Source organism: Loxodonta africana, chromosome 19, assembly GCF_030014295.1.
Source record: "Loxodonta africana isolate mLoxAfr1 chromosome 19, mLoxAfr1.hap2, whole genome shotgun sequence".
NCBI classification, from domain to species: Eukaryota; Metazoa; Chordata; class Mammalia; order Proboscidea; family Elephantidae; genus Loxodonta; species Loxodonta africana.
Genome location: NC_087360.1, coordinates 27,021,130 through 27,034,594, shown reverse-complemented (window position 1 = coordinate 27,034,594; position 13,465 = coordinate 27,021,130). Strand labels below are relative to the sequence as shown.

General features: G+C 45.3%; 1 pseudogene; it reads right to left on the bottom strand.

Annotated features, from left to right (window-relative positions):
- Positions 1 to 6,618: 6,618 nt before the first annotated feature.
- LOC111753111 (leukemia inhibitory factor-like) lies at positions 6,619 to 8,368 on the bottom strand (annotated as a pseudogene).
- Positions 8,369 to 13,465: the final 5,097 nt, after the last annotated feature.

The following is a 13,465-nucleotide window of genomic DNA, read 5'->3' as shown; positions in this document are numbered from 1 at the left end:
TCCTAGTTCAATCAAATATATGAGGCCAAATGGGCAACTCCTGCCCAAAAGCAAGATGAGAAGGCAGGAAGGGGTAGGAACTGGACGAATGGTCACAGGGAACCTGGGGTGAAAAGGAGGAGAGTGCTGTCACATAGTGGGAATTGCAACCAATGTCACAAAACAATATGTATATAAATTTTTGAATAGGAAATTAACTTGAGCTATAAACTTTCACCTAAAGGACAATAAAATTAAAAAATAAATAAAGAAAAAACATGCCTAACTGAAAGGTTGGCAGTTGGAACCCACTCGGTGGCTCAAAGATAGACCAGGTGATCTGCTTCTGTAAAGATTATAGACTAGAAAACCCTGTGGGGCAGTTCTACTCTGTTACATTGGATCACTATGACTCAAAATAAACTCAACAGCACCTAACAACAACAACAAAAGATTATGCTAAAAGGTAATACAGTAAAGGGTTACGCATGGAACTTGCTATATATATAACCAAAAACCCAAACTCATTGCTGTCGTTTCCAACCCATAGCAATCTTATAGGACAGAGTAGAACTGCCCCATAGGGTTTCCACGGAGCGGCTGGTGGATTCGGACTGCTGACGTAGCAGTCGTAGCTCTTAACCACTGCACCACTAGAGCTTCATGTATATATGTAGAATACATATGTATATAAACCAATAACCAAACCCACTGCCGTCGAGTAGATTCTGACTCATAGCGACCCTATGGGACAGAGTAGAACTGCCCCATAGAGTTTCCAAGGAGCTCCTGGTGGATTTGAACTGCTGACCTTTTGGTTAGCAGCTATAGCTCCAAACCACTATGCCGCCAGGGTTTCCATATGTATATATATGAATAGCCAGTGGGTACTTGCGGCTTGAGCTAAAATTTTCAACAACAGGACCACACACAGATGAAGTCTCAAAAGACTTTAACATCATCATCTTCACTATCACCATCATCATAGCAAGCACTTACCAAGCATTCAGGAGCCCTGGTAGCACAGTGGTTAAAGTGCTTGGCTGCTAACCGAAAGGTCTCTGGTTTGAACCTACCAGCTACTCCACAGGAGAAAGATGTGGCTGTCTACTTCTGTAAAGATTTACAGCTTTGGAAATCTTATGGGGCAGTTCTACTCTGTCCGATAGGGTCACTATGAGTTGGAATCAACTCGATGGCAGTGGGTTTTTGGCATTTACCAAACACTTATGAGGTACGAGGCCCTGTTCTAAGCACTTTACATCTTTTAACCTCTCATAACATTTCTGTGAGCTAGCAAAATACAATTATTTTTCCCTTTTACAGATAAGGAAACTGAGGCACAAAAGGATAAGCCACCTTCCCAAGGTTGCACAGTCACAGAGGGATGTGTACCCAGGGAATTAAGCCCATCAATGGATGAATGGATAAATAAAATATGGTATATTTGTACCCATAAGCCCATTGCCTTCGAGTCAATTTCAACTCATAGAGACCCTCTGGGACAGAGTAGAACTGCCCCATAGGGTTTCCAAGGCTGTAATCTTTATGCAAACAGACTGCCACATCTTTCTCCTGTGGAATGGCTGGTGGGTTCAAATCGCTGACCTCTCAGTTAGCAGCCAAAAACTTAACTACTTGCCACCAAGGCTCCTGTATATTCATACAATGGAATATTATTCAGCCATGAAAAGGAATAAAGTTCAATACATGCTATGATGTGAGTGAACCTCAAAAATATCATGCTACATGAAGGAAGCCAGTCACACACACAAAAATCACAGTTTATGATTCCATTAATAAGAAACATTCACAATATGTAAATTCATAGAGACAGCAGACTAGTGGTTGCCAGAGATTGGGGGAGGGGAGGGTGGGGAATGGCTTCTTAAAGTATATGGAGTTTCCTTTTGGGATGATTAGAATGTTTTGGACCTAGATAGTGGTGACGGTGGCACAACACTGGGAATGCACTAAATGCTACTGAATTGTACACTTTAAAAGGTTAATTTGTGTTATGTAAATTTTACCTTAATTTTAAAAAACAAATAAAATATGTACAGTGGAATTCCAGTTCTATAAACACACACACACATGTACACACACAGGAAAAAAGACCCAAATGACAGGAGTGGGATTATGGATAACTTTTATGTTTTTTCAATTTTGCTTATATACCTACTGCTATTAACCGTTACGATCAAGTCAATTCCAACTCATAGCGACCCTATAGAACAGAGTAGAACTGTCTCACGGTTTCCATGGCTGTAATCTTTATGGTCGGTTTGTTGTACTGTGGTAGCTTGTGTGTTACCATGATGCTGGAAGCTATGCAACGGGTGTTTCAAATATCAGCAGGGTCACCCATGGTGAATAGGTTTCATCTGAGCTTCCAGACTAAGACAGACTAGGAAGACGGACCTGGCCATCTTCTTCTGAAAAAATTGGCCAACTAGAATCTTGTGAATAGCAGCAGGGCATTGTCTGATATAGTGCCAGAAGATGAGCCCCTCTGGTTGTAAGCCACTCAGAATATGACTAGAAGAGCTGCCTCCTCAAAGCAGAGTTGACCTTAATAACGTGGATGGAGTCAAGCTTTCGGCACCTTCATTTGCTGATGTGGTATGACTCAAAATGAGAAGAAATAGCTACAAACATCCGCTAATAATCAGAACATAGAATGTACAAAGTATGAATCGAGGAAAATTGGAAGTTATCAAAAATGGTATGGAATGCATAAAGATTGATATCCTAGGCACTAATAAGCTGAAATGGACTGGTTTTGGCCATTTTGAATCAGGCAATCATATGATCTACTACACCAGGAATCACAACTTGAAGAGGAATGGTGTCGCATGCATTGTCAAAAGGAACACTTCAAGATCTATCCTGAAGTACAACACTGTCAGTGATAGAATAATATCCATGTGCCTACAAGGAAGACCAGTTAATACGACTATTATTCTAATTTATGTGCCAATCATTAAGGCCAAAGATGAACAAGCAAAATATTTTTACCAACTTCTGCAGTCTGAAATTGATCAAACAAGCAATCAAGATGCATTGATAATTACTGGTGATTGGAACGCAAAAGTTGGAAACAAGGAAGAATCAGTAGTTGGAAAATATGGCATTGGTGATAGAAATGATGCTGGAGACCACATGAAAGAAATTTGCAAGATCAACGACTTATTCATTGCAAACACCTTTTTTCAACAACATAAACGGTGACTATACATGTGGACTTCACCAGATGGAATACACAGGAATCAAATTTACTACATCTGTGGAAGGAGATGATGGAGAAGCTCAATATCACCAGTCAGAACAAGGCCAGGGGCTGACTGTGGAACAGACCATCAATTGCTCATATGCAAGTTCAAGTTGAACCTGGAGAAAATTAGAGTAAGTCCACAAGAGCCAAAGAACAACCTTGAGTATATCCTACCTGAATTTAGAGACCATCTCATGAATACATTTGACACATTGAACACTAATGACCTAAGACCAGACGAGTTGAGGAATGACATCAAAGACATCATACACGAAGAAAGCAAGAGGCCATTAAAAAGACAGAAAAGAAAGAAAAGACCAAAATGGATGTCAGAAGAGACTCTGAAACTTGCTAGTGAATGTCGAGTAGCTAAAGCAAAGGGAAGAAAGGATGAAGTAAAAGAGCTGAATTGAAGATTTCAAAGGATGGCTTGAGAATACTAATTATTATAATGAAATGTGCAAAACCTGACGTTAGAAAACCAAAAGGGAAGAACACACTTGGCATTTCTCAAGCTGAAAGAACTGAAGAAAAAATTCACGCCTTGAGTTGCAATAGGGAAGGATTCTATGGACAAAATACTGAATGACGCAGGAATCATCAAAAGAAGGTGGAAAGAATACACAGAGTCACTGTATGAAAAAGAATTGGTCAGTGTTGAACCATTTCAGGAGGCAGCACATGGTCAAGAACCAATGGTACTAAAGGAAGAGGTCCAAGCTGCATTGAAGACATTTGCAAAAAACATGGCTCCAGGAATTGACGTAAAGCCAAATGAGATGTTTCAACAAACGGATGCTGCACTGGAGGCCCTTGTCTATGCCTAGAAATTTGGAAGAGAGCTACCTGGCCAACTGACTGGAAGAGATCAATATTTGTGCCCATTCCAAAGAAAGATGATGCAAAAGAATGCGGAAATTATTGAACAATATCACACACAGGTAAAATTTTGCTGAAGATCATTCAAAAGCAGTTGCAGCAGTACATTGACATGGAACTGCCAAAAATTCAAGTGTGATTCAGAAGAGGACGTAGAATTAGGGATATTGCTGATGCCCGATGGATGTTGGCTGAAATCAGAGAAAGCCGGAAAGAGATTTACCTGTATTTTATTGACTATACAAAGGCATTCGACTTTGTGGATCGTAAGAAATTAGGGGTAACTTTGCAAAGAATGGGAATTCCAGAACACTTAATTGTGCTCATGAGGAACCTGTACATAGACCAAGAGGTAGTTGTTAGACTAGAATAAGGGGATTCTGCATGATCTAAAATCAGAAAAGGTGTGCGTCAGGATTGTATCCTTTCACCATACTAATTCAATCTGTATGCTGAGCAAATAATCTGAGAAGCCGAACTATATGAAGAATACAGAATCAGGACTGGCTTATTAACAACCTGCCATATGCAGATGACACAACCTCGCTTGCTGAAAGTGAAGAGGACTTGCAGCACTTACTGCTACAGCTTTCAGTATGGATTGCACCTCAAAATAAAGAAAACAAAAATCCTCACAAGTGGACCAATAGGCAACATTATGACAAATGGAGAAAATATTGACGATGTCAAGGATTTCATTTTACTTGGGTTCACAATCAGTGCCCATGGAAGCAGCAGTCAAGAAATCAAATGCCGTGTTGCATTGGGCAAATCTGCTGCAAAAGATCTCTTTAAAGTGCTCAAAAGCAAAGATGTCACTTTGAGGACTAAGGTGCGCCTGACCCAAGCCATGGTATTTTGAATCGCCTCATATGCATGCAAAAGCTGAACTATGAATAAGGAAGAAAGAGAAGAATTGATGCCTTTGAATTGTGGTGTTGGCGAAAAATATTAGATACACCATGGATTGCCAGAAGAATGAACAAATCTGTCTTGGAAGAAGTACAGCTAGAATGCTCCTTAGAAGTAAGGATGGCGAGACTACGTCTCACACACTTTGGGCACGTTATCAGGAGGGACCAGTCCCTGGAGAAGGGTATCATGTTTGGTAAAGTAGAGGGTCAATGAAAAAGAGGAAGATCCTCAACAAGATGGATTGACACACTGGCTGCAATAATGGGCTCAAACATAGCAACGATTGTGAGGATGACGCAAGACTGGGCAGTATTTCCTTCTGTTGTGTGTGGGGTCGTTACGAGCAAGAACTAACTGAACGGAACCTAACAACAACAACAATTCAATGCTGTGCATACCATTCGTGTGTGTGTGTGTGTGTGTGTGTGTGTGTGTCGGGGGGATGAGGGGGTGGGGGGTGTATGCACTTATACACTAATCTCAATGGCTGGGAATAGTAACTGAAAAATGTTTTGTTGTGGTGGTGGTAAAATACAGCATAAAGTTTATCATTAGTGACAGTGCCTTTACTATCTTGGCCAACATCACAACTACCTAGTTCCAGAACTTTATTATCACTCTAAAGGAAAACCTCTTAAACATTAAGCAGCATTTCTCATTGTCTTCTCCCAGCCCCTTGCGATCATTAACCTTCTTTTCGCCTCTGTGAATTTGCCCTCATGGCACAGAGGCTAAGAGCTTGGCTGCTAATCCAAAGGTCAGCAGTTTGAATACACCAGCCGCTCCTTGGAAACCCCAGGAGGCAGTTCTACTCTGCCCAGTAGGGTTGCTGTGAGTCAGAATTGACTTGACAGCAACGGCTTTGGTATTTCTTTGGATCGGGTATTTCATAGGAGCCTTGGAGGCACAGTAGTTAAGCCCTTGGCTGCTAACCGAAAGGTTGGCAGTTTGATCCCATGAGCTATTTCTCGGGAGAACGATATGGCAGTCTGCTTTTCTATAAGGATTTACAGCCTTGGAAGCCCTATGGGGCAGTTCTACTCTGTCATAAAGCGTGGCTGTGAGTCGGAATTGACTCGACAGCAGTAGGTTTCATTTTGGGGTTTGGGTATTTTATATTAGAGGAATCATGCAGTATGTGACCTTTTGTGTCTGGCTTCTTTTGGGGAATAGTCATTTTGTCTATCCTGCAGATTGTAATACCAGGAACAAGGAGACATGTGGGAAGCAAGGTGTTTTGTTGCTTCTATGCTTATTGCTGTGCCCTGGAGATTCTTAACAGGCTTATATGACTGTCAGCCTTATATAGGGCATTCACAATTATAAAAATAATTTTTTGTAATAATCTGTTTTTCTTGCCATCCCAAATATAAGTTCACTCATTAAATTTGTCGTTGTGTTGTTAGGCGCCATCGAGTCACTTCCAACTCATAATGACCCTATGTACGACAGAACGAAAGGCTGCCTGGTCTGGGTTTAGTGATGACCCCTTGTCACACTGTGAGAGCCCCCCACTTCTGGATCATGCTTCCAAGATCCCTTGATCCAGAGGGCACTTCAAGATCATGTGGCTAGAAGTTGTGGGCCAGCTCAACCATGGCCTGCTTGTACTTCATCAGGAGCTGACAGCCCAGCTGCTTCTTCTAGGAGACATCCCTCTCTGAGGTGCTGAGGCTGTAGGTCATGTCCACCAGGCTCACGTGGTACTCCTTGCACAGGTGGCAGAGTATTTTGTTTGGGAGTCCCCTCAGGGTGTCTGCTATGGAGCTTAGCTTCCTGTGGAGGTTCTTATCTTGGGGGTGGATGGCCTTCTGAAACTTCACGATTTTGTCCATGATGTGGTACAGCTCCACGAGCTTTTCCCTCTCTGTGCCATTCACATGGAAGGGTGGGAAGTTCATTAAGCTGTGGCTGCACAGCTTGCCCACATTGCTGGGGAACGGCTCACCCTTGGCCACGTACTGAGGATCAGAGGGCAGATGGGAGGTGAGCAAGGACGCAGGGATCGGTGTTCCAGTCCTGCCATCCACACTTGCAGCAAGCTATTGGGCCTCAATTTCCCCGCCTATGGCATGGAGACCCAACTCCATGGGTGTGAACACACTTGGTAAAGAATCAAGTCCTCTACCATGCAAGGATTATTATCATTACTTAGTATTAGGAGTCCCTGGGTGGCAGAAATAGTTAATGCCCTCGGCTGCTATTTGAAAGGTTGGAAGTTTGAGTCCACCTGGAGGAGCCTTGAAAGAAACGTTTGGTGATCTAACGTGCAAAAAATCAGCACTTGCAAAACCTATGGGGTACAGTTCCACTCTGACACACGTGGAGTTGCCATGAGTCAGAATCAACTAGTGGCAACTGGTTTTGATTTATTTTTAATTATCATGATCATATGGGGAAAGAAAGAAAACCGGGGTGCCTCACCTTCAGGGGTGTGTGACTCACATTGCCCTTTCACCCATCTGGGTATCTCTCTCACCCAGACCCACCACCCACCCTCTTTCAACAGCACCTCTCTGACCACCTGCCTGCCTTTTCCCTCCTTCGTACATCTCCATCTGCCTCTTGCCCCACTGTGATGGGGGAACCCCCAAACCTGAAGCACCTGGCCCTTTACATTCTCACCAGAACTCTACTCTGACCTAACCCTGGGAAAGTCGATTCCTGTCTGGGCTAGGGGTAGGATGTGGGGAAAGCTGGGTGTGGCCACCTCCCCTTCTTTCCTTCCAGCTACAAAAGGTCTCCTCCCTGGCCAGCATGCCCAGCTCAGGTCAGTGCAGCCTCTATGATACCTGCAGGGATTCTGCCTGCTTCTCCCACCTCAGGCCCACACCCTCCTTCCTTGGTCCCCGGGGGTGGGAAGGGGTAACTTACATAGGCAATAAAGGGGTCCTTAGCACTACTGTTGAGCTACACCAGTTGGTTCTTGATCTGGGTCATGAGGTTGCTGGAACATGGGTGGTGTGGTGCAGGTGTCATTGTCAGGGAAGGGGGCTCCCTGCCCCACGCTTCCAGTGCAGAAAAAGCAGCAATGACAGGATTCTTGGGAATTGGCCAAAAGGTGCCATGATCAGGACAGCGTGGATGGCAGCTCGAGGTTCAGGTCACACCGAATGCACTGTATTTCTACCTACAGCTCTATTGCCACCATCTCTGTCTCCCTCTGTCTCTCTCCCGTTATCCCTGATTCTCTCACCTGCTCATATCTCCCTGCAGGACACCGATTAGAACCTGGTGCTAGGGTGACACCCAACCATCCAATCTTTTCCCTCAATAAGGCAAAAAGGCTCTTGGCCTCTTGGCTTTCTGATTTGAAGATACCACTCCCCTATCTCTCTATCTCCCGAGATGGCTTAGATCCCTAAGTACTGCTTTATATGTACCTGCCCTGGAGGGCAGGGCCATTGTGTGGATGGTCTCAGAGAACACAGGATTATTTTCAAGCTTTAAGAGCTAATGTAATGTGTTCAGCTGACTTGCTTGGTGCCCGTTATGCCTTCTTTCCCTCCAATTTCTCCCATTTGTAATGGAAATGTGTACCTTGTGCCTGTTCTGCCACTGTACCTTTGGAAGCAGATAACTTGTATTCTAGATTTCACAGAAGAAGAGGAATTTTTGGATTTTTAGACTTAGAGTCAATTTAAGACTTTTGCTATGATATGATGTGGTGAATGTGTCTTATATGGAGCAAGGACATGAATTTTGGGGGCCAATGGGTGGCGCGTCATGGATTGAATTGTTTCCCTACAAAATATGTGTCAACTTGGTTAGACCATGATCCCCAGTATTGTGTGGTTGTCTTCCATTTTGTGATTTTCATATGTGTTATAAATCATAACCTCTGCCTGTGGTTAAAGAGGGTTAGGGTGGGATGTAACACCCTTGCTCAGGTCACAGCCCTGATCCAATGTAAAGGGAGTTCCCCTGGGGTGTGGCCTGCACCACCTTTTATCTTACAAGAAATAAAAGGAAAGGGAAACAGGTGGAGAGTGGGACCCTCAAACCACCAAGAAAGCAGCACCAGGAGCAGAGCCTGTCCTTTGGACCCAGGGTACCTGTGCAGAGAAGCTCCGAGACCAAGGGAAGATTGATGGCAAGGCTCTTCCTCCAGAGCCGACAGAGAAAGCCTTCCCCTGAAGCTGACACCCTGAATTTGGGCTTGTAGCCTACCAGACTGTGAGAGAATAAATTTTTGTTTGTTAAAGCCATCCGCTTGTAGTGTTTCTGTTACAGCAGCACTAGATGACTAAGACAGTGACCCATGTGTATCAGAGTAGAATTGTGCTCATAGGCTTTGCAATGACTGATTTTTCAGTAGTGGATCACCAGGATCAGTGGATCAAAGAGCTTCTTGGTGGGCTCAAACCTCCAATCTTTTGATTAGCAGCTGAGCCCATTAACCATTTGCACCACCCAGGATCTTCCATTCTGCATAGTATTTGAATTTAGGGCACAAGTGACATGGAAGGTTCTCTTTCTTCTACCATGAACCCTGAGCTCCTTGGGCACAAAGCCTGGCATATGGGAGGTTCTTACCAGGTTTGACCAGGTGAGTGGACGAATGATGGAAAGAACATGAAGATGACTGAACATGAGAAATGTCTCTCAAGAGCTGAGTGATATCAGGAAGGTCCCTTAGCCTCCCAGGGCCTCAGTTTTCTCATCTTAAATGAAGACAGTAACCCAACCCCACCCTCACAGAGTGGTTGGGAGGAGCTAAGGATGGGTGAGAAAACACCTAGTGAACTGTAAAGTGCAGGGCCCACACAGACTGTAGGCTCGTGTATCGAGTAGGGTAGCTGTTGGTGTTGGGAGTCCCCCTGTCCTGTTGAGCCCTCCTGAGAGGCTGGGTGGGAGAAGGCCCAGCTGGAGACCTGGGCTGCTCTGCTGCCTCCACTGCACGGACAAGAGGCCTCTCTGTCAGGTCTCCTCCCAGCCTGGGATCAGGACACCTGAGGCAGAGGAGGGGGAATCAGCTGGGAGGCTGGTCCTTCCTGTTCGCCTTCGCCATCAGCCTGGCCTGTGGCCTTGGATCAGGGCTGTCAGAATCCTGCATGGACAGGGAGAGAGTGGTCCCTTCCCCTGCAACAGGGTGCGGGTGCCTGAGATTCACTTGACTTTGTCCATCTCCCCCATGGTGGGCAGGCTGGGTCCCGCTCCTGGGAGCATTCCTGTCTCACGGGATCCTTTCTGCAATCTTGTGTGAGGAGATAGACTAGCATTCATTGTCATTACTCTTGAAATTTCACAGATAAGAGAGCTGAGCCCACCCGAGAGGGTCAGCTACTTATGGTCACAGGATGGGACAAGGCAGAGCCAGGGCGAGGACCAGAGCATCCGAGCAGCGTCCCTTCTCCTGCTGAATGAGCGTTCTTGGTTCCTGTTTAGAGGGTGACCCAGCCACTTACTCCCAGTCCTTTGTTCTCTCTAGCCCAAGAGAGGGCAGACAACAGAACTCCTGCCCTCTCCTTGAACCAGAGAATTCCTTAGACAAGGGCAAGGCCAAGAACCCAGGGCAGAGTGCTGGGCAGCCCTTCTGCCCTGCAGGCTGGCATTTGGGTCTGTTATTTTCCTCCCTTCTGGCCTAGGGGTTTGTTTTGTTGTCTCTACTTTCCTGCTGTTGTTCTGTGCCGTCAAATCAGTTCCGGTTCATTGTGACCCTATGTATTACAGAACAAAACACTGCTTGGTCCTGCACCATGCTCACAATCCTTGTTATGCTTGAGCCCATTGTTGCAGCCACTGTGTCAATCCATCTCGTTGAGGGTCTTTCTCTTCTTCACTGACCCTGTACTTTACTAGGCATAATGTCCTTCTCCTTGGACTGGTCCCCCCTGACAGCATGCCAAACTGTGTGAGATGTAGTAAAGGGTTTTTTTTGCAAAACTTCAACTTTGTCTCAGATGAATGAAGGGGACGTCGAGGATGACTGAGTGTGGCTGGTCGTGTGGTAGGCAAATAAGCATGGCAGATATGGCTGGTGCCCTGGGTGATGGTTGGTTGGGGGAGGGGGCAACAAGCAGTTCTATGGGCCATGGCCGTTTCTATTGCCAGCTGTGAAAAATCATGCAGTAATTTAAAACTAATTGCCAGAGATGCCTTTTTTTCCACCGATAAGATGCTGGCTGGGGTTTAGCCCACCAGGCGGGGAGGAGCCGAGACACAGGAACTGAGCTTAAGGAGGAGTCAGAAGCAGCTGAGGGTAGGGCTCCAGTCCCCACCCAGCGGCCTCTCCCTTCCCAAGCACCTGCCTGTGCTGCCCTGTGGTGATTTGCATTTGGGGAAAGTCCTAGACTCCTGAGCAGTGGGAAATGGAGGGCTGCAGGGTAGCGTTTCTCAGACTTCAGTGTGCGCAGGGATCCCTGGGACCTTACTGACTGACTGACTCCCAATCAGCAGGTCTGGGGGTGGGGCTGAATCTCTGGGGGTATAAAAGGTTAAAGTGCTTGGCCGTGAAAGGATAGGTTGGAGGTTTGTGTCCACCCAGAGTTAACTTCAAAAGAAAAGCCTGGTGATCTACTTCTGGGAAAAAATCAGCCACTGAAAACCCTGTGGAGCACAGTTCTACTCTGACACACATGAAGTCTCCATTGGTCGGAGTTGACTAGATGGAAACCGGTTTTATGTAATAAATGAATTATTACACTAAAAAACCCATTTTCTGAAATAAATGTTAATGTTATAATGGAAACAAGATCAAGGTCATATAAGGCTCTTACAACAGAATGCACACAATAAAAAATACTGGTAGATAAAGGGAATCCGGGTCAGAGAAAGTATAAGCAAACTGATAAAACCAAAACCACAGGAATAAAGAAAATAAATGTTTCAGCTCACAAAAGGCCACGTAATTACTGTGGCCAAGCTTCAAATTTGGCTCTGAGACTCCTGGCAGCAAAAGGAAAAAGGGGAATATGATCTATTATTTGACTCTTATGATCAAAAAGGAGGAGGCTTTCCCAAAAAATCAGGGGAAGCAGAGCCCACCCTGAGCCTGGGCTCTAAAGGAAATTTCTTTTGAGACCCCTGGGTGGGGGAGTGTGAGGAGTGAGACGTCTTGATGTCCCACCCAAGGTGACATCCTCCATTAGGATTCCAGACTGGCCCTGCTGTGGTCTTTGCAAAAGCTGGTGCCCAATGTCAAAGGCAGCTCAAAGAAGGAATTCTATAAGAGGCTACGGTGACCCGGCACAAACTAGGGCTTTAGCCCAATTCAAGAGAAAATGTTGAATCCTAGCTTGTAGCGGGGGCTGAATAAGCTCCAGAAGTTTCTCCCTGCCCCCGGGGTTATATTTTTTGCTTAAAAAAAAAAAATTGTGTTAAAAGTATATATAACAAAACTTTTGCCATTTCAACATTTTTTACCTGCACAATTCAGTGACATTAATTATCATGTTGTGCAACCACTGCAGCTGTCCATTTGCAAATTTTTCCATCACCCTTAAACTCTGTGCCCCCTAAACAATGACTCCCCCTTTCCTTCTCTGTCCCACTCCTAGCAACCACTAATAAGTTTTGGTGGTTATTTGCCAATTCTAGATATTTCATATAAGTGTACTCATACAATATTTGTCCTTTTATGACTGACTTTTTCACTCAGCGTAATGTTTTCAATGCTCATACATGTTGCAGCATTTATCAGAACTTATTATTGTTGTTAGGTGCCATCGAGTCAGTTCCAACTCTTAGTGACACTATGTACAACAGAACGAAACACTGCCCGGTCCTGTGCCATCTTCACAATCATTGCTGATGAGGTGGGCAGCTGCTGGATGGCAGATGGGAGGAGCTAAGCTGCCACTTTCCCTCCATCATGGCACTGGTGTGACTGCGCCAACCCGATGACATTGGCATCATATCAGGAGCTGTCCATCAATCCTGATGGACCACGCCCCTGAACACGCTCTGAAGAAGAGCCCACCCCTACTCTGTTTCCTCCTCATATGTAAGACCCTGTGCTTGTGGATTGAGGAGCAATCTTGGTGACACAGGTCCTGGTGTGCTCCTTTGCTTGGCCAACCAAATAAGGTTTTCTTTTTTCTCTTTCACTCAACTCATGTCTCAGTGTTGCACTGAGTGAGGTCTGGAGGACCAGTAACATATTTTGGTGAGCCAGCCTGGAGCTCCACTCAGTGTTCAGGGTGCGCTGGTCCTGACCACACGAGGACTTCAGCAATCAGCAATGGAACCCCTTGTTTGGCCTGGGCCCCTCTTCGGACTTGGGAGAATGTGCTCCGCACTCAATAGCGACTCCAGAAAGCCAGGGAAGAAATTTGCAATAATCAGGTAAGCACTATATCTGGTGGTTTTAAATCCTGTCAGGCCCATAAGGTGGTCCGTGGTAGGTAGAATAGACCCCTGCCGTCTGGTGGACGCCCCTCTAGGCTGAGGGGATGTCTTTCTGTCTGAGTGCATCTG